The sequence below is a fragment of the Bos mutus genome, unplaced genomic scaffold, assembly GCF_027580195.1.
Source record: "Bos mutus isolate GX-2022 unplaced genomic scaffold, NWIPB_WYAK_1.1 CTG206, whole genome shotgun sequence".
Taxonomy (NCBI): domain Eukaryota; kingdom Metazoa; phylum Chordata; class Mammalia; order Artiodactyla; family Bovidae; genus Bos; species Bos mutus.
In genome coordinates this window covers 114,752-140,907 of record NW_027219516.1, presented here as the reverse complement: position 1 = coordinate 140,907, position 26,156 = coordinate 114,752, and the positions used below count along the sequence as shown (strand labels likewise).

Below are 26,156 nucleotides of genomic sequence, written 5' to 3'. Positions count from 1 at the left end.
TTTTTCACATAGTTTTGTTACTATGTCTCCGTGTATAAACTTTGCCTTTTACTTCTCAACCTTCTGAAGGTTTTTACATACAAGTGTGTATAAAACTAACGTTCTGTTTTCTCATACTGCTTAAGTGTGTTATAAAAATACAATAGCACTGATGTATTCAGTCCTATTCATGTTTTCATCAGTTTTTTTCTCCACTCAGTTTGGAAAATGCCCTTTTGACACATTCCAAAATGATGCTTTTGAACTGTGGTGTTGGAGAAGACTCTTGGGAGTCCCTTGGACTGCAAGGAGATCCAACCAGTTCATTCTAAAGGAGATCAGTCCTGGGTGTTCTTTGGAAGGACTGATGCTGAAGCTGAAACTCCAATACTTTGTCCACCTCATGTGAAGAGTTGACTCACTGGAAAAGACTCTGATGCTGGGAGGGATTGGGGGCAGGAAAAGAAGGGGACAACAGAGGATGAGATGGCTGGATGGCATCACTGACTTGATGGACATGAGTTTGAGTGAACTCTGGGAGTTGGTGATGGGCAGGGAGGCCTGGTGTACTGCAATTCATGGGGTCGCAAAGAGGCAGACACGACTGAACAACTGAACTGAACTGAATTGAAAAAACTAGTGCTTGGCACGGAGAAGGCAATGGCACCCCACTCCAGTACTCTTGCCTAGCAAAACCCCATGGACGGAGGAGCCTGGTAGGTTGCAATCCATGGGGTCGCTAAGAGTCTGATACGACTGAGCGACTTCACTTTCACTTTTCACTTTCATGCATTGGAGAAGGAAATGGCAACCCACTCCAGTGTTCTTGCCTGGAGAATCCCAGGGACGAGGCAGCCTGGTAGGCTGCCATCTATGGGGTCGCACAGAGTCGGACATGACTGAAGTGACTTAGCAGCAGCAGTGCTTGGCAAACATTTACGATATATGAAAGTCTGACTAATGAAAGTGTTTTATTTGTATACTTTATCTATAAATAAATAAAGTTGAATTTGGTCTCTTTTAAAGACTTAAAATGATCTGTATCCCTTTTTCATGCTTTGCTTATTAAGAAATTTTATGCATTTTACTTGAATTTTATACATTTATGCATTGTTCATCTTTATCCATACTGAATGGCATTTAATTATATACTTTTAAAATGGTCTGATTTATTTTGTTTATGGAATCATTATTATTCTAGCTTCTGATTTGTTTTTCTTACTTTTATACTGGACAGAATTTTTTTTTGTCTACAAATAAAAGTTTTTAAATTCACAAAATTAAATCGACCACTATTCTATAGCTTTTTTTTTTTGGTCTTGCTCTTAGAGATTTTCCCTATTTTAATGTAATCAAAATATTCTTCCACATTTTCTCCACAATTTACTTTTCAGGTCTTTTTTCTGTTTTGTGTTTTATATTTAAAATTTTAAACCATCTACACTCATTTGATGTAAAGAGTTAAGTAGGTATTATATTCTAATTATTGCTCTAGGTTGCTATTTTTTAGATGCATAATTATTTTCCCCCATAGCTTTGGTATTTCAACTATGCAATAAAAAATATGACATGTGTTTGGATCAAATTCAGGGTGCTATTATCTTCATCTTCACTTGATCTCTTTATTCATGTATTATTTAACACAGAATATAATTATATTTTATTTAAAATAACCTTTATATCTCATAAGTCTAGGGCTCCTTTATTAGTATTCCTTATCAGAGCTATGTTTATTCTTACATATTCATACTTTAAAACAAAATTTCAATAAGCTATTCTGCTTAAAACTATATTTAGTTAGTTTTCTGAATAAGATTTGATTGGGAAAGAATTTGATCTTCAGAGAATTCACAATATTTATACACAAACTGCATAGGTCTTCCACTTAGCAGGTTTTCTCTTATGTTCAAGTCTCCCTATGTTTCTAGTTTGGAACTTTAGCTTTTTGAATTTTTTATGCCACTGTTCTAAACTGGATTATGTCTTCTTTCACATTTTCCAAGAATCTGTACTTTCAATGTATGACATCTGTTTTTTTAAGCTTTTTTAATAACATGATCTTCACAGTACATCTGTCATTTAAAAAAAATTGAAGTTCTACAAGTTTTGACAAATACATAAGTCATGTAGTCACTGTCACATTCAATACGCAGAATGTTTCATCTTAAAAAGTATTTCTTCAGCACCTTTGTAGTCACCTCCTGCCTTCATCTCCAGGTCCTGGAAGACACAGGTCCATTTCCATTCCTTTAGGTTTTGCCATTTTCCATTTTTTTGCCATTTGTCAATCAAATTGAATCACACCACATGTAGACGTTCCCTCCTAGCTTTATTGGAATATAATTGACAAACTAAAGTGTATATTTCAGAAGTGCAGTGAGATGATTTTATTCACATACGCTTTGTTGAAGAGGTTAAGACTTGCAAGCTCTAAGGCAGCGGGCTTGAGTTGGATCTGTGGTGGAAGTAAGATCCCTCTTGCTGCATGGTGCAGCCAAAAATAGAAAAAAAGAAAAGGAAAACAAACAAATAAACAAAGGGCACAATATGGGTTAATAAACTATAGCCAACCAACCTAAGCTTCCCAGGTAGTGCTGTGCTTAGTGGCTCAGTCGTGTTCTACTCTTGCGACCCCATGCCATGGACCGTAGCCCGTCAGGGTCGTCTGTCCATGGGGATTCTCCAGGCAAGAACACCGAAGGGGGTTCCAGTGCCCTCCTCCAGGGGATCTTTCTCACCAACGGATCCAGCCCAGGTCTCCGGCATTGCACGAGGATTCTTTATTGTCTGAGCCACCAGGTGGCGCCAGTGGCAAAGAATCCGCCTGCCAATGCAGGCGACATAAGGAAGGCAGGTTCAATCCCGGGGTCAGGAAGGTCCCCTACAGTAGGAAATGGCAACTCGCTCCAATGTCGTTGCCTGGGAAATCTCATGGACAGAGGAGCCTGGTGAGCTACAGTTCATGGGGTCGTGAAGAATTGGACACGACTGAGCACACGCACACGTAGCCAACATACTTTATATTAGACCCCCAGAATTTATTCATCTTATAACTCAAAGTTTGGATCCTTTGAAAAATATCTTCCCATTTATCACACACCTTCAGTCCCTAAAATTTACATTCTACTCTCTGCTTTTAAGAGTTTGTTTGTTAGTAGATTCTACAGGTAAGTAAGATAGTACAAATTTTATATTGCTATACCTGGTATGCTGCTGCTGCTGCTAAGTTGCTTCAGTCGTGTTCAACTCTGTGTGACCCCATAGACGGCAGCCCACCAGGCTCCCCGTCCCTGGATTCTCCAGGCAAGAATACTGGAGTGGGTTGCCATTTCCTTTTCCAATGCATGAAAGTGAAAAGGGAAAGTGAAGTCGCTCAGTCGTGTCCGACTCTTAGCGACCCCATGGACTGCAGCCCACCAGGCTCCTCCATCCATGGGATCTTCCAGGCAAGAGTACTGGAGTGGGGTGCAATTATAATCTAACTTAATATTTCCCAGGCCCATGTATGTCCTAAAGGCATAATTTCCTTCATTTTATGCCTGAATAATAGTCTATTGGTTATAAGTGCCTCATTTCTTTGTCCTTTCATCTGTTGACTGAACTTCAGTTGTTTTAGAATCTTGGCTATTGTGAGTAATGCTTCATTTGATAAGAGAGGTTATGTATCTCCTGGAGAAACTGATACCATTTCCTTTGAAAAAGTACCCGGAAATGGAAATGTTAGATCATACAGTAGTTTTATTTTTAGTTATTTTAGGAACCATTATATTGCTTTCCACAGTGGCTGGATCAATTTATATTCCTACCAAGAGTGTTTAAGGGTTCCAACTTTTTTACATCCTCACCAACATTCCTCCTTTATAAGACATTAATTTCATTCATGAAACATGTGCTTCATGATCTACCTACCTACCTGAGGCTCCACATCTTAATGTTATCACATTGAACGTGAGGATTTCAACATATGAATTTTAGGGACACAAACATTCAAACCATAGCAAAGGTCTAGTTTCATTCTTTGCATATGGTTATATAGTTTTCTCAACACTGTGTAGAGACTTTTCTTTGCTCAGAGTGTAATCTTGGCCGCTTTTTAAAAGATCAGTTGATCATATACACATGTGTATATTTCTGATCTTGTTATTGGGTCCCATTGATTTTTTATACTGGCACCACACTTTTTTCAGATATGTAAAGCTTTATTTTTGAAAAATGCCTCCATTACAAAGTTAAAAGCCAGGGACCACACGGTTTTGATTACTCTCAATATGTAAGCATGCATAGAAATAAGAAAGTGTGATGTCTCAAGCTTGTTCTTTCTTAAAATTTTTTCCCACTTTGGGGTCTTATGTGATTCTATATCAAATTTATGCTTGTTTTTTTCCTAATTCTTTGGAAAAACACCATTGAAATCTTGATAGGGATTTTTAAAAAATCTGTAGATTGCTTGGATAAAGTAGGCATTTTACCAATATTTATTTTTCCATTTTTGAACATGGAATATCTTTTCATTTATTTGTGTCTTTAATTTCTCTCTTCAGTGTTATATAATGTATCATATAATTAATAATTATATAGCATATAATATAATTTATATTATATAATTTATTTCTAAGTATTTATTCTTTCTGATGCTGTTGTGAATCAGATTATTTACTTAAATTGCTTTGTAGATGGTTCATTATTAGTATATACATATGGAATTGATTTTTGTATGTTGAGTTTTTTATCCTGCAACTGTTGGATTATTATTCTTTTTTTTATATATTTTGTATGTTAGATCATATTCAGTATGTAGTCTATTTTTTTATTTTTATAAATTTTATTTTATTTTTAAACTTTACAATATTGCATTGGTTTTGCAAATATCGAAATGAATCTGCCACAGGCATACATGTTTTGATCCTCCCTTCCCATATCATCCCTCTGGGTTGTCCCAGCACCAGCCCCAAGCATCCAGTATCGTGCATCGAACCTGGACTGGCAACTGGTTTCATACATGATATATACATGTTCCAATGCCATTCTCCCAAATCTTCACACCCTCTCCCTCTCCCACGGAGTCCATAAGACTGTTCTATACATTAGTGTCTCTTTTGCTGTCTCTTTATTGTTACCATCTTTCTAAATTCCATATATATGTGTTAGTATACTGTATTGGTGTTTTTCTTTCTGGCTTACTTCACTCTGTATAATAGGCTCCAGTTTCATCCACCTCATTAGAACTGATTCAAATATATTATTTTTATTGGCTGAGTAATACTCCATTGTGTATATGTACCACAGCTTTCCTATCCATTCATCTACTGATGGACATCTAGGTTGCTTCCATGTCTTGGCTATCATAAACAGTGCTGCGATGAACATTGGGGTACACGTGTCTCTTTCCCTTCTGGTTTCCTCAGTGTGTATGCCCAGCAGTGGGATTGCTGGATCATAAGGCAGTTCTATTTCCAGTTTTTTAAGGAATCTCCACACTGTTCCCCATAGTGTCTGTTCTAATTTGCATTCCCACCAACAGTGTAAGAGGGTTCCCTTTTCTCCACACCCTCTCCAGCATTTATTGCTTGTAGACTTTTGGATCGCAGCCATTCCGACTGATGTGAAATGGTACCTCATAGTGGTTTTGATTTGCATTTCTCTGATAATGAGTGATGTTGAGCATCTTTTCATGTGTTTGTTAGCCATCTGTATGTCTTCTTTGGACAAATGTCTATTTAGTTCTTTGGCCCATTTTTTGATTGGGTCATTTATTTTTCTGAATTGAGCTGTAGGAATATATTTTTGAGATTAGTTGTTTGTCATTGCTTCATTTGTATTATTTTCTCCCATTCTGAAGGCTGTCTTTTCACCTTGCTAATAGTTTCCTTTGTTGTATCAAGCTTTTAAGTTTAATTAGGTCCTATTTGTTTACTTTTGCTTTTATTTCCAATATTCTGGGAGGTGGGTCATAGAGGATCCTGCTGTTATGTATGTCGGAGAGTGTTCTACCTATGTTCCCCTCTAGGAGTTTTATAGTTTGTGGTCTTAGGTTTAGATCTTTAATCCATTTTGAGTTTATTTTTGTGTATGGTGTTAGAAAGTGTTCTAGTTTCATTCTTTTACAAGTAGTTGACCAGTTTTCCCAGCACCACTTGTTAAAGAGATTGTCTTTAATCCATTGTATATTCTTGCCTCCTTTGTCAAAGATAAGGTGTCCATATGTGTGTGGATTTATCTCTGGGCTTTCTATTTTGTTCCATTGATCTATATTTCTGTCTTTGTGCCAGTACCATACTGTCTTGATGACTGTGGCTTTGTAGTAGAGCCTGAAGTCAGGCAGGTTGATTCCTCCAGTTCCATTCTTTTTTCTCAAGATAGCTTTGGCTATTCGAGGTTTTTTGTATTTCCATACAAATTGTGAAATTATTTGTTCTAGCTCTGTGAAGAATACCGTTGGTAGCTTGATAGGGATTGCATTGAATCTATAAATTGCTTTGGGTAGTATACTCATTTTCACTGTATTGATTCTTTCAATCCATGAACATGGTATATTTCTCCATCTATTAGTGTCCTCTTTGATTTCTTTCACCGGTGTTTTATAGTTTTCTATATATAGGTCTTTAGTTTCTTTAGGTAGATATATTCCTAAGTATTTTATTCTTTCCGTTGCAATGGTGAATGGAATTGTTTCCTTAATTTCTCTTTCTGTTTTCTCATCATTAGTGTATAGGAATGCAAGGGATTTTTCTGTGTTTATTTTATATCCTGCAACTTTACTATAATCATTGATTAGTTCTAGTAATTTTCTGTGGAGTTTTAGGTTTTCAATAGTTTCATCTAAATTTGTTGAACTTAGTTTCATGTTACTGAGATTTATGTGCATTATTTTATTTATCAATAGTTTATTAATTTTGTTGCTGAGTGGTGTTACATTTAATGGATATATCAAAGTTTGTTTGTCCCTTGCTCCATTAACTAATTTTTTTTATTGTTTCCAGATATTTGAATTTATAAATAAAGCTGCTATAAATATTGATATATAGATTTTTGGAAAAATAAGCAAATAATCTTGAGTATAGTATAAAATAATTCTTTCCATGATACTAGATGTCAGAAACAATTGACAGTGATGACTGAGAGATGGGAACCAAACAAGTTGAGCTCTATGATTTTTCCAGGTTATTATATTCAAAAAGTTTCCATGCTGTGGTTCAGAGAGGTATACATCAGAAGCTCTTGGAAGACTCCTGAGTTGAGGAGATGAGAGTTACTAGAACCCTTTAAAAGTTCTTTTCCCCCTTCCATAAAAATATTTTTATTGCCTTGGTGGTTTTGTCAATAAGTCATGTCTAATTCTTGGGATCCCTTGAACCGTAGTCTGCCAAGTTCCTCTGTCCAGTGGGTTTTCCAGGCAAGAATACTAGAGTGGGTTGCTATTTCCTTTTCCAGTGTATCTTCCCGACCCAGGGATTGAACTTGGGTCAACTGCATTGCAGGCAGTCTCCTGCATTGCAGGTGGATTCTTTGCCAACTGAGCCACCAGAGACACCATTCAGGAACTGATACAAGAGCTTGGTAAGTTTGCGGTCCTCAAATTGCTGTTCTCTGCTGCTGCTGAATAAACTGGCTCAGTTAAGTTCAGTTCAGTAGCTCAGTCGTGTCCGACTCTTTGCGACCCCATGAATCGCAGCACACCAGGCCTCCCTGTCCATCACCAACTCCCAGAGTTTACCCAAACTCATGTCCATCGAGTCGGTGATGCCATCCAGCCATCTCATCCTCTGTTGTCCCCTTCTCTTCCTGCCCCCAATCCCTCCCAGCATCAGAGTCTTTTCCAATGAGTCACCTCTTCTCATGAGGTGGCCAAAGTACTGGAGTTTCAGCTTCAGCATCAGTCCTTCAAATGAACACCCAGGACCAATTTCCTTTAGAATGGACTGGTGGGATCTCCTTGCAGTCCAAGGGACTCTCAAGAGTCTCCAACACCACAGTTCAAAAGCATCAATTCTTTGGTGCTCAGCTTTCTTCACAGTCCAACTCTCACATCCATACATGACCACTGGAAAAACCATAGCCTTGACTAGACAGACCTTTGTGGGCAAAGTAATGTCTCTGCTTTTTAATATGCTTTCTAGGTTGCTGAAGAGATGGCCGGCACTCTGTTTCAGGTCTATATCCTGACCAGGGGAGGACAGCAGCATTTGGCACGCAGGAATGAGTGTTAGCTTCAAACAGTAATCCCCAGAAAGTATTTCTCCTTGCCCTGGGGGTAATACTGATTGCAAATTGTCTCAGATCCCTGATAGAAAAGTTAGGATGCACATTTATGCTACCTATTTGTGGTGATATCACAAAGATCTATTGAAGAATGACTGATGACTATTATTCAAAATGCTCTGACTTTGGAAAAGCATCACACTTGGTAATTGGAAAGGGGCTGGATTTTACTGAATTGAACTCTGGGGTTCATTTCAAACTGCTCTTCACAAACCTAGATTGCAGTTTATCATTGTCATCATTATCCATCTCACCATTATATTAGTTGGCTAAGATTCTCATAGATAATACACCAGACTAGGTAGTTTCAACAAAACATGTTTATTTTCTCTCAGATAAGAGGCTAGAAGTCCATGATCAAGGGGACAGCAAGGCTGGTTCTGGAGGCCTCGCTTTGTGGTCTGCTGATAACTGTCTTCTCAATCTGTTTTCATATGGCCTTTCCTCTGTGTACAAGAGCCAGCTCTGTTGTCCCTTCCTGTTCTTCTAAGGACACCCGTCCTATTGTTATGACCTCAATAGTACCAGCTATTCTAGTCCTCATTGTCCAAGGTTTCCAAGTTTAGGTACCAGATATAAGAGTGAATAAACATTTTAGGTGACTTCAACCTGTTTCTAAATGCAAACTTATGACAGATGTGGAGCTAGAAGTACTTAACTGAGCTAAGCAAATTCCTGACCCATTGAAATCACTAACTATAATAAAGTGAATGTTGTTGCTTTAAAACCATAAATGATGGTATACTTTTTTTGTGCTACAATAGTATCTGAAACAGTGCAGTCATTTAGGCCCTATGTTACTGGCTCATGGATACATATACTAATTAAACAAAAGAGAAAGTTAAGGAAAAAAAATATGTTTTAACATATGAAAGTAGTGATATTGCAGGCTACTGGGAAGCAGAATAATTATTCAGTATATATACTGGGAAAATTCATTTACCCTTATGATCAGAGAGAAATGTTTCCACTTCACACTTTGAAAAGAAACCACTTTAAAAAGCTTAAAGATAATTATCTTTATAAACTCAAGGCAGCAAGAACTTTGATATGTACATGTATAGTTATTTCATCCTGGATCCACTTTCCATATCCCTACATCACACCATAGGGAACGATGAATCCTTGATCCAAACCATGTTCACTGCAGAATCTAGTGTGAGCTCTTCCCATTCTCATAATTTGGAAGCATGCAATTCATTATTCACTTTCTTTCTGATTAGAGAGCTTCCCTGGTAGCTCATCTGGTAAGAATCCACCTGCAATGCGGGAGACCTGGGTTCGATCCCTGGGTTGGGAAAAACCCCTGGAGAAGGGAAAGGCTACCCACTCCAGTACTCTGGCCTGGAGATTTCCATGGACTGTGTAGTCCATGGGGTCACAAAGAACTGGATACTACTGATCAACTTTCTCTTTCACTTTTTACTTCCAGTTTTCTGATTAGAAGATCTAGAATGCTTTTTATTTCTTTCACCAAAGAATAAAGGGAAGCTCATTGTTGATATTCCTTCAATACGTGCTAAATATTGGGGGCTTTCATATTGCTAAGTATAAATGATCCAATTATAATTTCAGAAAATGGTAAAGACACGCTTTATGCCTCAGTTCCTGTGTATTGATTTGAATTATAATAAAAAACATGTAACGCCAGAACCTTATCAGATGCTTTCTTAACAATCTTTGACCCCAAACTATTATAGAACCACTAAATTAAAAGCAAAGAAAACACCTTTGATTTATAATTTTAGTCAAGAACATATAGGTTACAGAAAATCAGAAGGACTTTCACTAGTTTGTACCCAAAATGTTAAACATTCATTGTATTAAAAGAAAAAATGTACTCCATTTAAAGTTGGCTGACTCAGGGTGTCTACTGGGATATGTGGTAAGCTTGTATTACTAGAAACTTTACTTAGAACTGCTTTTACTTCATCTCTCAGATTTTGAATAAATTTTCATGTGTCTGCAAGCATTTTTCAGTTTCCTCTTTGATGATTTCACTGACCATTGCTTGTGTAGTAGTGTTAGTTCAGCCTCCATGTTTGCCTTTTTTCCTCCCCTTGTAGTTCATTTTTAGTCTCATATGCTATGATTCGATAAGATTCTTTATATGATTTCAAACTTAAAAACTGAGACTTATTTCTGTGTCTCCTAGCATGTGATCCAACCTGGAGAATATTCCAACTGCCTTTAGAAAAGAAATGTATACTTCTGCTTATGACAATATGCTGGTTGCTTGATCCAGATATTGACATAGCTGGATGTAGGTCCCAGTGATTCTGGGGCTAGTGTTGATCACTGGTGGCTGAGTCTGAGGCCTATCGGGTATTAGGGCCTGTGTCCACCCACTAGTGGGTGAGCCTTGGTACTGAGGTTAGTGCCAGTCCACTGGTAGTTGTGTTGGGTCCAGGGAATCCTGGGGCTGTGTTGGCTGATTCCTGGTGGGTGAGTCCTGGCATGGTGGTGGGCTGGGCCCAGGGGTGGTGTCCACCTATTGGTGTTTGAAGCCACACCCTAGTGGGTCCTGGACCTACCCCACTGGCTGATATTTCCCCTGGCCCATGGTGTGAGGTGAGTCCTGGCATGGTGGGCTGAAGGATCTTTATGATCCCAGGGGTGGTGTCCACCTATTGGTGTTTGAAGCCACACCCTAGTGGGTCCTGGACCTACCCCACTGGTGGGGGAAACTCATCCTGGGGTTTCTGTGGCAGGTGCAGGAGTTCAGAGTCTGATCTTGGCCAGCCATAGTGGGACTGGGGACACAGAACTTTTTTTTATTTATTTTAAAACTTAGTCATGGATCTGGAGCCCCCATGTACCTGGTGAGTGTGCACCATGGTTGCAGCATCGTGCATCGATGGCAACTTGGGTTTCAGAACTTCCCACAGTAGCCAGCATGCGGGTGGACAGGTTTGTTGAGGTTTTTTTAATCCCTTTCACCAATATTTTGTAGTTTTCAGTGTAGAAGACTTAATCTCTCACTTAAGTTTGCTCTTAATTATTTTATTCTCTTTGATGCTACTATAAATGAAATTGCTTCTTAATTTCCTCTTTGCTGTGTTCATTGACAGCATAGAAATTCAACATCCTTTCGAGATGAAAAGTTCTCAGTGAATTAGGTACAGAAGCAATGTATCTCAACATAATAGAGCTGTATATAACAGATCCACAGGGCACTTTTCACCTTTGTTTCCTTTGATGTGCAAAGCTTTTTTTTTGTTTAGGTCCATTTGTTTAAAAATTAAGAATAAGAGAATAGTGCATGCTTTCACCATTTTTATAGTTTCTGGTCTACAGAGAATCTGAGTTTAAAATTTTTAAAAAAATTTTCTTTGAATTTTTAGAATTTTCCTCAAATAGCATCATCTCCAAAAATGAAGTAATTTTATAATTAAATTTTACTTAATTTTGCTGTCTGTCACAGTGCTTCCAATGTTAGAAACAATCTAGTGTTTGGATTTCAGCTTTAACATCACCTTAAAAATCATCTTCTCTGAATATATTATCCATAGCAAAATTTGCTTATTTCTGTCACCATCCTCTATTTGTTGTCTTATTATCAGCAAATAAGTGTATAATTACCTCATTAACTTTTTTCCTTTATTGTTCTACTCTTCATAAGAATATGAGATTCTTGAGAGAAGGAACTTTTACATGACCCACTCCCATCATTTTACTATTTACTGTGTCCTCACTCATAGTAGAGTTCCTGGCTTTAAATAAGTACTTTAAAACAAAAACAAAACTATTAGGTAAATAATTAGTAAATCGGTGATAAAATTACTATATATCTAAACAAAGTTTAAGGCAGAATAATCTTAGTAATAATTAAATAAAAAGAAACAAATGCTTGCTGTGGCAGTTTGGGAAATATGTCTTTAATTAGGTGAACTAGAACAAAATTCCTGGGCTGATATTTTATTCCTGAGTTGCAATAACTTCATAATTGTTCTAAGGCCATATTTTCCTCCATGTTACACTAGCTATATGTTAAGTAAAGTGGCTCAGTCATGTCTGACTCTTTAAGATCCCATGGACTATACAGTCCATGGAATTCTCCAGGCCATAGTACTGGAGCCTTTCCCTTCTCCAGAAATCTTCCAAACGCAGGGATCAAATTCAGGCCTTCCAGGTTGCAGGCACATTCTTTACCAGCTAGGCCACAAGGGAAGCCCAAGAATACTGGAGTGGGTAGCATATCCCTTCACCAGCGAATCTTCCTGACCCAGGAATCAAACTGGGTTCTCCTGCATTGCAGGCAGTTTCTTTACCAACTGAGCTATCATGTTACACTTCTTGACCCTAATTATATGATTTGACCTCACATTATCTTTATATGTACAGATACTTCAAACATTTAGTGAAAAACCCCAGTGAATTTAATTAAGCAAGAATCTATATTGGACACACTCCAATTTTATGACTCAAGGATAAATGTGGTTAGGAAGGATAAAAAGGCCTAGTTATCTTTGCCAATATCAGGACAAAGGTGATATCCTTTTAAGAACTGATATAAAATTTTCAGGGGGTCCTTTGTTAGGCTTAGAGCATTGCATAAAAAGAGAGAATAGCACAAGAATTTCTGTCAAATTCTCAGCTCAACTATTCTGGACTTACTAACATGATAAAAAAAGAACTAAATGATTGAATGATTTTTTTTTTCTATTTTGAAAATAGTAGGAAAATAAGTTACTAGAGAAATCTTTTTCTGGGAAATGACTGGTTGCTATCTTACTATGTAAATATAGGATTTGTTTGTGTTTTTGGTAAATTATCCTAATGTGGTATTTTTTTCTGTATATGTGTGAAATTTCTTTTAAATAACTTAGAGTACAAATTTAAAAAAATTATCTTGAATAATCAGAAAACTCCATGGAGAAAATGAAAAGCCACTGGAGTGATATAAACTATTTCTTTTAGATATATGGCAAAACCAATACAATATTGTACAGTTAAAATAAAATAAAATATTTAAAAAATATAAAAATAAATAAATAAATAAATAAAAAATAAAATAAAAGAAATAATGCAGCCTTTTGCCCTCTATTGTCAAACTGGATGAAAGAAGAATTCCAGATCCAAATGAGTGATTTAAAAACTTATTCTTCAGATAATGAGCAAGTCTCCACAGGTAAGACTAACAGTAAATAGTGGGAAGCACATTTCATAATTGTGTGATTTTATTATGTAGGAAATTACTTTGAAAGTAATCAAATTTAAATTCAATTCTACTTTTATCACGTAAAAATGTGTGACCTTGGGAAAATTAACTGAATGTTCTGTGCCTTAAGTTTCTTCAACTGAAATAGAGATTACAGTTCTTGTTGCTGTAAATTTAAATGTGATGTATTAAATTTTGAGTACATGATTGAAATCCAACATAGAAGTTTATTTTTTATTAGAGCATAAGGACTTTACAATATAGTGTTAGTTTCTGCTGTACAACAAAGTTAATCAGCTATATGTACATGTATGTATCATCCTTCTTAGAGCTCCCTCCCACTCTGCCCCCATGAGTGGGAAACTGCTATATAACATAGGGAGTTCAGTTCGGTACACTGCAGGAGTTTTGAGGAATGTAGCGATATAATTAGAACAAGATTTAAAGAGAATCATGTGGTTTGCTTTAAGAAAATATTTTTTTGGAGCCCAGAATAAAAGTGGAAAAGCATGACAGGAGGCTGTTGCATTGGGCTGGGAATGAAGTGGAGGGTAGAGAATGATCAAATTTGTGATGTATTTTGAAAATAGAGACAACAGGTTTGCTAAAGGTATCCCTAAGTAAGAGAACAATAGGGAGTGAAGAACATTGTGAGGTATTTTTTTGGTGGATGGGGGTAGAAGTCTGAGCAATTACATGGAAGGTGGTATCATTTAATGACATAGGGAACTCCCTTTTTATTATGGAATATTTAAAATTTATTTTTATATATACTAAATTGATATCCAATGGTATGTCCAAAGTTGGAGATGTTGCATATATTTTGTTTTGTGTTGTTTTACAATATCTAATAGCTGTTTTCATTGTCCAGCAAAACTATCAAAGTGTAACAGGTGCTGGATTCCAAAGCTTCATTTGTAATAATTTTTTTTTAGTCATTGTACAGATTTATGTAGAATTTTAAAACAAAGTTGAAAATAAAAAGAAATATACAGACTGGAGGCAAACTTAAAGTGCTTTGGCATTAATTGGGCAGAAAATGAAGAATATTCAACTGAAGACCCTAGAAATGAAGTCTCAGTGAGGTTTGAGACAATTCAGGACAGTGACCTTCTACATAAAGTTTTATCTACTCAATGAATATAGAAATTAGCTTTAATGGATCTCAAGTATTACATCTTTGTGACTTTATAAATGGTGTACCATTTTTAAGGAATTCCTTTCTCATATTCTTTTGTTCTTTCATATTTCCTTTAAAGCTCCACATTAAATATAGCATCCTTTGGGAAGTCTTCTCTGACTTCGGCTTGACTGATATTATATTCAGTTTGATTGCTATTATGCTTTAGGTTGATCTATTATATTGATAAATTAATTGTAAACTTGTGTGAATATTCTTATAAAGGCACTTACTAAAGGGTCAGGAATTTTGTATTATATCACTGAGGTTAGGGAACTATGCCTTATTCAACTTGGTATTCACAATGTCTATGACACAGTGGACACATAGATAATTCTGCAGTTTATGCATTATAAGCTTTATGTAAATTCTTTTAAATAAATGATTGAAAAAGATGAAGTTTATAATGCATAAACTGCACCCCCCCATCTTGTTTTGTAGGTAAACTACTTCTAATTCGTGAACTCAGCTCCTGTCCGGACTAGATGGAATCAAGGAACAATGTAACTTACTTTGTCCTCCTGGGCCTCACACAGAATCCAAAGGAGCAGAAAGTCCTTTTTGTTCTGCTCTTGCTCTTCTACATTTTCACTCTGGTGGGCAACCTGCTCATTGTGGTGACTATAACTGTCAGTAAGACCCTGAACTCACTGATGTACTTTTTCCTTGCTTGCTTATCATTTATAGATCTAATGTATGCCTCTTCTATCTCCCCTAGAGTGATTTCAGACTTGTACTTTGGGGAAAATACCATATCTTTCAAACTTGTCTGACCCAGCTGTTTACAGAGCACTTTTTTGGTGGATCAGAGATCGTCCTTCTGCTGGTGATGGCCTGTGACCGCTATGTGGCCATCTGTAAGCCCTTGCATTATTTGGTGATCATGAGGCAGAGGGTGTGTGTTGTGCTGCTGCTGTTGTCATTTGTTTGTGGTTTTGTGCACTCAGTAATTCAACTTGTCACTGTTTATGGACTCCCTTTTTGTGGCCCCAATGTCATTGATCACTTTATGTGTGACATGTACCCCTTATTGAAACTCATCTGTATTGACACCTATGTCATTGGCATCTTAGTTGTGGCCAATGGAGGACTGATGTGTACTATTGTTTTCTTACTCTTACTCATCTCCTATGGAGTCATCCTGCACTCTCTGAAGAACCTGAGTCAGGAAGGGAGGCAGAAAGCCTTCCAGACCTGTGGTTCCCACATCACTGTGGTTGTTTGTTCTGCTTTTCATGTATGTTTGTTCCCTTGCTTTTTTAAAAATTTTTTATTTTATTTTTAAACTTTACATGTATTAGTTTTTGCCAAATACCAAAATGAATAAGGTACCTTCCCCATTGACAAATCCCTCTGTTGAGTGGACTGGCATCTCGTTTCATACATGACATTTCACAATGCCATTCTCATAAATCTCACCCTCTCCTCTCCCACAGAGTCCATGAACCCATTAATCTACAGTCTAAGAAATTCTGAGTTGAGTAATTCTATGAAGAAGATCTTTAGCAAAGCATATCATATCAAGTGGTAAATGAACGCATTATTCAACATAAATAAAGTAATTCATTATTAGGGCCAATCTTCTTGAAATGTAAATATCTACAGAAATCTGATGCAAGCTTTTGTTTTCTATAAAGTATTTATAATGTTTAAAATTAAAGAATATACTACATGTTTTTGCTATTAGTAACAGTTTCTCTGTTAGAATGTAAACCCTATGATGTTTGCTTTAACATTGCAGTAGAAGGGTAGGATACCTTTACAACAGGGAGTTAATAATATGTGGTCTGCCCAGGTGTTGCAGTGGTAAAGAATCCACCTGCCAGTGAAGGAGATGCAACAGACACAGGTTTGATCCCTGAGTCAGGAAGATCCCCCAGAGAAGAAAATGGCAACCTGCTCCAGTATTCTTGCCTGGAACATTCTGTAGACAGAGGAGCCTGGTGGGTTGCCAAGAGTCAGATACGACTTAGCAACTGAGATGATGATGTTGACAAACAATATACAATGAATTAACTGATGAAAATTTTATGGATTTCCCCTAATTTTTACTTAATTTCTTCATTTACTTTATTTTCTCATTCTTAGTTTTATTTTGAGTCTTGACACTTATTTTTATTATTTTTATTTTATTAGTTAAAATATTTAATATTATACAGATTGTGTTTTTATTTAATTTCATTTCTAGTACATATGACATTTTAGTGTGATGCTTTGTGCTTTAAAATAAGAAAATGTATGGATAGTAATAAATATTAAGAATAGAGTCCATGCACAATGGAATATGTAGAATATTTTTCCTCCTCATCACAAACCATATTCTCCCAGGTGTTCCAGATGTAGTCACTCTGTTCCTAAGATTCTTCAAGTAATGTTCTTTGCAAAAGCAAGTACAGTTTCGTAGGAGTGCTTGCGGTTACATCTCTGTATATAAATGTTGCATTTTACTACTCAGTCTTCTGAATATCTCTACCTCCTCATGCTTCTTAACTTTAGATAAAGATACATTAAAATTAATGCCTCAGGTCTTTTCCTGTTCCCTCTTTTTCTGTGAGAAATGATTCTGCAAAAAAATCTTTACAAAATTTTCTAAACATGAGCTCCTAGAAGTGGAATTGTTGAGTCAATTGGTATATGTGTTGAAAATGTTGATGCTTATATTTATGACCAAAATGCCATACATAACCTTCAACTAAGCCCATTGTTCCCCTGATTCTGGAAAATATCTGTTTTGACACATCATCTGCAACTAGTGATTGATAAACATTTTTTGGTGTTTGACAGTCTAATGATACTGTATTTCATTTGCACACTTTAATTGCAAAATAAATACAATTTCATTTGGACATCTATTCACATATTATAAATGACTTGTATTCCTTTTCATAAAATGTCTATTGATGAATTATGTGTTATATTGATTGCTTTTTTCCATACTAATTTTATTATTTAATTAACTACTAAAGACATTATCCATCTTACCATGTATATGGAATTAAATGAAAGTTTCCATTTTATTATTTTTTTATTTCTATACTGTTCAGAATACTCTGGATCATGTAGAATTATTTTTACATTTGTATAATAAATCCATCAATATTTTGTGTCGTCAGTATCTTGCTATGAATTTCCATATTTCAATGTTATAAAAATATTCTTCCACATTTCTTCAACATTTAATATCAGGTAATTTTGTTGTTTTATATTTTATGTTTAAATTTTTGAACCATCTACAATTTTGTGTAAAGAGTTAAGTAGGGAATAAATTTTAGTCATTTTTGAAGACGGCCATTTTTATTTTTCCTCATGACTTGATATCTGAACTTTGTATTCTAAAATATGGTATATGTTTGAATTAAAATCAGGCCACTATTAAATTCCAGTGATTTCTTTATTCATTAATCACTTAACATATGATGTTATGACATTTTATTTAAAATACCCTCTAATATCTCATAAGCCTGGCACTCTTTCATTATTTTCCTTATCAGAATTACATTTATTCTTGCATATTTATATATTAAAATCAAATTCCAATAAGGTAGTCTAGTGTAAGTAACTAATTAGTTAGTATTTTCAATAAGATTTGATTGAGAAAGTATTTGTCTCTTCAGAGAATTGAGAATTCTTTTCCACACACTAAGGAGGTATTTCTATTTAACAAGTCTTCTTTTATGTATACACGGACGGAGGAGCCTGGTAGGCTGCAGTCCATGGGGTCGCTAGAGTCGGACATGACTCCCTTTCACTTTTCACTTTCATGCAGGAAAGTGAGAAGGAAATGGCAATCCACTCCAGTGGTCTTGCCTGGAGAATCCTAGGGATGGGGAAGCCTGGTGGGCTGCTGTCTATGGGGTCGCACAGAGTCGGACACAACTGAAGTGACTTAGCAGTAGCAGTAGCAGTAGATCTAGTATGTTTCTTTGAAGATTTCGCCTTTTTGAGATTTTCTTTCTTTTTTTTTTTTTTTGCTTCTGTGGTACCTAGGATCTTGTCTTCTATTGCATCTCCCAATTGTTTGATGTTTCAATGTAGTAATTCTTTCTGTTTTCCATTTTTACATAAAATATAACTTCATAGTTTGTCATTCATCTTTTTAGTCAGAGTTCTGCAACTATTGAAAAATACATACTGTTGAGTAACCACCATATTATTCAATATGCAGAGTATTTATATATATATTAAGGTATTCAGTTCAGTTCAGTCACTCAGTCATGTCCGATTCTTTGCAACCCCATGGACTGCAGCACACCAGGCTTCCCTGTCCATCACCAACTCCTGGAGCCTACCCAAACTCATGTCCATCAAGTCGGTGATGCCATCCAACCATCTCATTCTCTGTCATCCCCTTCTCCTCCCGCCTTCAATCTTTCCCAGCATCAGGATCTTTTCTAGTGAGTCAGTTCTTCGCATCAGGTAGCCAAAGTATTGGAATTTCAGCTTCAGCATCAGTCCTTCCAATGAATACTCTGGACTGATTTCCTTTAGGATGGACTTGTTGGATCTCCTTGCAGTCCAAGGGACTCTCAAGAGTCTCCTCCAAAACCACAGTTCAAAAGCATCAATTCTTTGGCTCTCAGCTTTATTTATGGTCCAACTCTCACATCCATACAAGACTGCTGGAAAAACCATAGCTTTGACTAGATGGAACTTTGTTGGCAAAGTAGTGTCTCTGCTTTTTTAATATGCTGTCTAGATTGGTCATAGCTTTTCTTCCTAGGAGCAAATGTCTTTTAATTTCATGGCTGCAGTCACCATCTGCAGTGATTTTGGAGCCCCCCAAAATAAAGTCTTTCACTGCTCCACTCTTTCCCCGTCTATTTGCCATGAAGTGATGGGACTGGATGCCATGATCTTAGTTTTCAGAATGTTGAGTTTTAAGCCAACTTTTTCACTCTCCTCTTTCACTTTCATCAAGAGGCTCTTTAGTTCCTCTTTGCTTTCTGCCATAAGGGTGGTGTCATTGTCAAGATTTTATGTAAATATATACATTGAAATGATTATTACAATCAAGTAAGTTGTACATCATGACCTTACATGAATACCTAAGTATTTTATTCTCTTAAATTGAATTATTTATAAAATTTAAATTAAATTGTATTTTGAATGGTTCATCATTAATATATATAAATGCAGCTGTCTTTTTGCTGCTTTTGTATCCTGCAACCTTCCTGAATTTCTAAAACTTAGTTATAAAAATTTGGGGGGCAATTTTTGCATTTTTATATGTCATATCATATCTAATATTTAGTCTTTTAATCTGATTTCTTGAACTCAGTATCCTGTATTTGAGATTTATGTATATATTGTATTTTTCCATAGTTAATTTCATTGTTGTATAGTATTACAAACAGTATCACAGTTTGCTTATCTTTTTCTCCATTAAGAGCTATTTTGTTTTGAGCTACTTGTGATTATGAGTAGAGCTGTTATAAATATTAATGTACATGTTTGTGTAAAACCAAGTAAACAAAAAATATGAAGTAATTATTTTGAAGACAGTGGATGTCAGGAATAATTGATAGTGATCACTGAGCAATGGAAAACAAGTTGAGTTCTAGGATTTTTTCCTGTTTATTACTGTTAGATATTTTCATGTTTTGGTAGAGAAGGAGATAACTTAGATCCTGGGAGACTCCCTGAGCAGAGGAAATGAAGTTGAGGGTCTAAGGAGACCAAAGCATCTAGAATTCTGATGGTAGAATATCACAGATGATAGACTTATAGATCAAGAGGACAGAGAGAAAGATTCAGAGATACATAGAAAGGGAATGCTGGATATCTGGAGAGGATTCCCCTCAATTATTCATGTGTTTGAGGAGACTACCCCAGGCTGGAGAAAGACTTACTTAGATGGATTAGAGAGAGAGAGTAGTGCTCACACTGAACCAGGAATAGTGCTTATTCTCAACAGCTGGTAAACCTCATAATTCATGGGGTCAGTGCTGTGGGTTGAATACCAGGGAGGTTGTGCATCAGTAGAATACAACATAATTAGCCCTGGCCTAAGCACTTCTCCAGACCTGGATCATAAACAACAACAGCAAGAGGAAAATAAATGAATAAAACATCCAAAGGAATCCAAATAATATTATGTTCAGAGTTTTCTGACTGTGTTACTGTGAGATTTGATCTGATTGCTTTTCTTGTGATGTGCTTGCTTCATTCTGGTATAAGAGTTATTCTGGTGCATAAAATGACTTGGGAAGTTTAATAATTTCTTCCCATCTCTAAAAGTATTTCTGTAGGATTGGTAGTATTTCTTGATTAATTGCCATATAGAATTTATTGGTAAAGCCATGTGAGAATGGAATTTTGTTTTGGGAAAGGAAGTATTCTAAAGAAGTAATTTTCTGGAATATTAGATTATTCCAGTTTCTCATTATTTTTCACAGTGCTTTTAGAAAGTTGTGGTGGTGGCCCATTTTCATTAGTTGGCTAGTATATTGTCATAAGTTCATTGATCATATCCCCTTATAATGTTTTTAAGATCTATGGAATCTGCAGTGATGATGATCTTTTCATTCTCAATTCTGATAATTTGTTTTCTTAGTTTTCTTTTTTGGCTAGGAGCTTATCAATTTTATCAAACTTTCAAAGAATTAATTCATGGATTCATGTATTTTATTTATTTTCCAATTAGCATTTACTTCATTGATTTCTATCTTCTATTTCCATTCTACAATGTTCTCTATGCTTATTTTGCTTTTCCTTTCTATCAATATTTTCTTATATCAAAGTTTAATTCATTTTTAACATTACTTGTTCTCTAATACTTGCATTTAAAGATATAAACAGCTACCTAAACATTCCTTAAGCTATATCCAGTTAATTTTTTTTGATGTTTTAAGAATCACTTTTTTTTTTTAGTTGGGGTATAGTTACTTTACAATGTTGCATTAGTCTCTGCTGTGCAATGAAATGAATCCGCTATGTTCAAACTCCCTCTTGGATCTCCCTCTCACCCCTTTACATCACCCAGAGCACTGAGCTGAGCTCCCTGATGCTAGCACAGGTGTAGTTTACATGTAGTTTACACATGTTGGTCAACATGTGCCGATCCTAACTCATCCTCCACCCACCTCCTGCCCTTGTGTCCACATGTCCATTCTCTATGTCTTCGTCTGTATTCCTGCCCTGCAGATAGGTTCATCTGTACCATTTTCCTAGATTACATATATGTGAGTTAATATACAGTATTTTATTTTTTATTTCTGACTTACTTTACTCTGTATGACAGACTCTAGATCCATCCACATCTCTGCAAATGGCCCAATTTTGTTCCTATTTATGACCAGGAAATATTCCATTGTATATGTATACCACATAATCTTTATCATTCATCTGTCAACAGACATTTAGCTTGCATCTATCTCCTGGCTATTGTAAATATTGTTGCAATGAATGTTGGGGTAATATGTCTTTTTGAATTATGGTCTTCTCAGGGTTTATGCCCACTGGTGGGATTGCTGGGTAGTTTTATTTTTAGTACTTTAAGGAAATTACATACTGTTCTCCATGTGGCAATATCAATTTACATTCCCAACAACAATGCAAGAGGGTTCCCTTTTCTCCACACCCTCTCCAGCATTTTTTGTTTGTGGATTTTTTATAATAACCATTCTGACTGGTGTGAGGTGATACCTTATTGTAGTTTTGATTTGTAGTTCTCTAATTATTAGTGATGTTGTGTATCCAATTAATTTACATATATTCTAATATATATACACTTCATAGATATATTTAATATACATATATGCACGAGTGATCATATTTCTATTGAAAGTTTATTTTTCAAAATGTTCATAGATGCATTGCTTAATTTGTAAATAGCTAGGAAAAGTTTTTTAAAATCATTTTCTAGTTGAATTGCATATTTAAATTATCTATATGTTCTATATGATTTAAGTCCTTTGAAATATATTGCAACTTCTTTTGTGGCCAAGTGCACTGTTTATTTTGGTGAATGCTCCATGAGTAGCACTTTGAGATGAATAGAGTAGTCCCACAAATGCTTTCTACTTCTCCACCCTTACACAAATACAGATTCTGTTAAATTGCATGTCTGAAACTGTGTAACAAATCATGTGCACTAGAAATAAATTTTAAATGACTTCTGAGATTAGCATGCAACATTTCTGAAAATCAGATCGGATGTCATATACAAAGACAGAGCATGAACTTAACAGATTTGCCTATTTTGAAGGCCATAATTTAAACAGGAAAGGTTTTACATATTTCTTTTCTGCCCAGACTGAACTTTTTCCTTTTGGTGGTTTGAATTCAAGTTGTTATTTTATGCTTATTCCCCCAGAGAACAGGGTTCTGTAAGTCCATTTCTACATGGTGATTATTCTGGTGGCATTGGAGATAAAGAGTCTTATCGTCAAAATTCTGATTGAGGTCCGAATGAATTTAATTAGATAAAAGTCAGTCTTGGAGATGCCCCAGTTAAATGCCTCAATAGAGTGGGCTGTAGTTCAAAGGTAGATAAAGCGTTTGTGGACATTTGTCCTTACCGCCAAGAGTATTAGTCTGTACCACATGGTGGGCTTCTTCATGTATTAAAGTGATGGACTCAAAAACATAATTAAGTATGTGGATGAAATTATTCTCCATCTTTCAGGAAACCCAAAGTTCAGCAATACTGTATGAAGGCAGTGTAGTATAATTGATTGAGATTAAAATGTTTTTAAGGCTAATTTACTTTTATTGGTATGAAAACAATAATACTTTTCTTATTTGAATAATTCATATATAATTTAAAGCTTTATCTCCACTCAAAATTATTGATTTAACATTTGGTTTTTAATAGGACAAATTCTGCCAGCAATGAATATTGCTTAGTCTCTGTTCACAATCAAGATTCAAATTTCTTTGGGTAACAGGACATTCATGTTCATTTTGAAAGTATTGACAATTTGAAAAGGAGTATTTTTCTGAATGACTGAGGTGAATTAGATTTCCTGCAAGCACAGAAAGAGCTGGTCACGTGGAACTAGTGGAAGGTCCAGTGATGCTGCTTGTCTTTTACTATCTGTGTTCCCAGATCTGGTATCAGTGTAGGAAGGACAAGGGAGAAGACCCCAGAGCACAGAACATGGACTGAGTGGCTTTCTCCTCATGCAGGTAACCCAGGAAGTGTATTTATATGTAAGATTCTGAGCTAGGCTTTACATTTTGAAAGAATACATTGGGGATGTGACAGTTTAGTCTTTTAAAAGTTCTCCCATATGATTCTCATGATCAACCAAGTTAGGGATCCTTTGTGTTTACTAAGATCTGTAAAGACTGATTCTATCCTGTAAATTATCTTTCCAATATTGTTGCATTTTAAAGATCCAGAATACATTTTTCTCTCTAACATCATGCACCTAGAAACTAATTTCAAATGTATCTATCTGAGGATATTTTAATGGACCGATATTTCTAAAGCTCTTTGTAGGTTCAATTTAAATGTGAACCTCCAATTAAAATAAATAAATTTATATTAAACATAAATAAATTAAAAAATGAAAAAATATAGCAAAGATGAGGATATCAACTGGTAAAATAAATAAATAAATGTTCTGTGAGCATTGCTTGTTAAAACGTAGATGATGCAGCATCTGTAAAATTTCACTGAGTGGCTTTCAAGATCCTGAGATAACACTGTAGTAAGCAAGATGTTACTTCAATTCCTATATTTCTGTTCATACATGAGTTTCAACATCCTATATTTGTTGGTTATTTTATTCATCTGTAATTGTTTATACTTTATTAGTTAGTTTATTAAAGTTTTTTTACTATTATAGATATTAACTATGTGGATAGCCTCAATAATATAAATTGTTTACACAAACTAATTTTGTCTATTGATGTTCTGGTATCTTTTCCTAAATCTTTAAAAAATTTTGAAGTTGTCCAAGGTTTCTATTTGGGATTTCAGTGATTGGTTAAAGAAGGTTCTTCTACCCCTAGAATGGAGAAATTCTCTTCCTTTATTAACTGTAAAGAAAATATGAAATAAATCTTGCTTTACTTTCTATTAAATCTTTTATCAACTTTTATTACTATGTAAGATGTTAGTTCTGTAAACAGTTTTATTAGCTTCCAATGGAAAGCTAGTTGTGACAACTCATTTATTTAATAATGTGTCCTTTTCACATTTATATTTCTTAATCACTTGCCTTGCCATTAGTCTATATGATTTTTGAGATTAGCAATGATTTTTTAATTACCCTTATATTATAATATCTTAAAGTGCTGAAGCATAACCATACTGCCTATTGGGTCAATAAGTGAACACATTATTTTTTAGAAAGTCACTAGTAATAATTATATTTAGAGCTAATTCTGTCCTGATCTCTGGAATAAGACATACAGAAGAACAAAGGAGCAATTGCTCCTATGGAACAAAGGAGCAATGTAACTGAGTTTTTTCTCTTGGGGCTCACTCAGTGTCTAGGGTTAGAAAATATTATCATCTTCTTGCTTATCTACATTGTGGCAATGGTGGGAAACCTACTCATTGTCGTGACTGTTGTATTCAGCCCAACCTTGGATTCCCCTATGTACTTCTTTATTACTTATCATTTATGGATGCTGTTTATTCTACTACAGTCACCAGAAAAATTATTATTAACTTACATTATGAGAAGAAAACCATTTCCTTCTAAGCTTTCATGGCCCAGCTTTTTATGGATTATTTATTTGTTGGTGCTGAGATTTAACTCCTGGTGGTCATGGCCTATGATTGCTATGTGTCCATCTGTAAACCCTTGCATTATTTGATAATCATGAATCAGCGAGTGTGTGTTCTCTTGCTTCTGTTGGTCTGTGTTGCTGATTTTTTACATGCTATAGTTCAACTTCTCTTTGTTTGCAAACTTCCCTTCTGTGGCCCCAATATCATTGACCATTACATCTGTGATATGTACCCCTTGTTAAAACTGGCTTGCTGGCCAATGATGGGACAGTCTGTGTGCTTATGTTTATCCTCTTACTCAGCCCCTATGGGGTCATTCTGCACTCCCTGAAGAATGTTAGTCAAGAAGGGAGGCACAGTCTTATCCACCTGTGGCTCCCACATTACCGTGGTGGTCCTCTTCTTTGTGCCCTGCGTATGTATGTGCGTGTATATGTATGTGTGACCTCCTTCCACTTTACCCATTGATAAGTCTTTAGCAGTGTTTTACACCACAATTGCCCCTATGTTGAACACTCTAATCTCAACTCTGAGAAATGGAGAGATGAAAAATGCCATGAGAAAGCTCTGGACTGAAAAAAGCAGTGAGGAAGTCAAGAAATGATCACCTAGTTTTAGTGAGAAGTTGCTTTTTCCAGGAAAGCTATGTGTGGTTATTTAACTATATTAAATTTCTCCTCAAGTTTAATAACTGGGTCATGACATAAACATTTATTAGGTGAATGGTTCCAATGACCAAAATATAATTTTAAGATTTTCATACTCTCCTAATTAAAATTCTGTATCTTGTCTTAAATACATTTTTAAGATTTTATATTTTCTTATGAAAATATATATTGTTTTAGGGTGTAAAATATCTTTGTTGAGACTATCAATTTATATTCAATGTG

At 35.6% G+C, this 26,156-nt stretch overlaps 2 pseudogenes; both read left to right on the top strand.

Moving 5' to 3' along the window:
* Nucleotides 1-15,064: 15,064 nt before the first annotated feature.
* LOC102287101 (olfactory receptor 4A47-like) lies at nucleotides 15,065-23,113 on the top strand (annotated as a pseudogene).
* A 1,855-nt stretch (nucleotides 23,114-24,968) lies between these two features.
* On the top strand, nucleotides 24,969-25,870 carry LOC102286821 (olfactory receptor 4A47-like; annotated as a pseudogene).
* The last annotated feature ends 286 nt before the right edge of the window (nucleotides 25,871-26,156 follow it).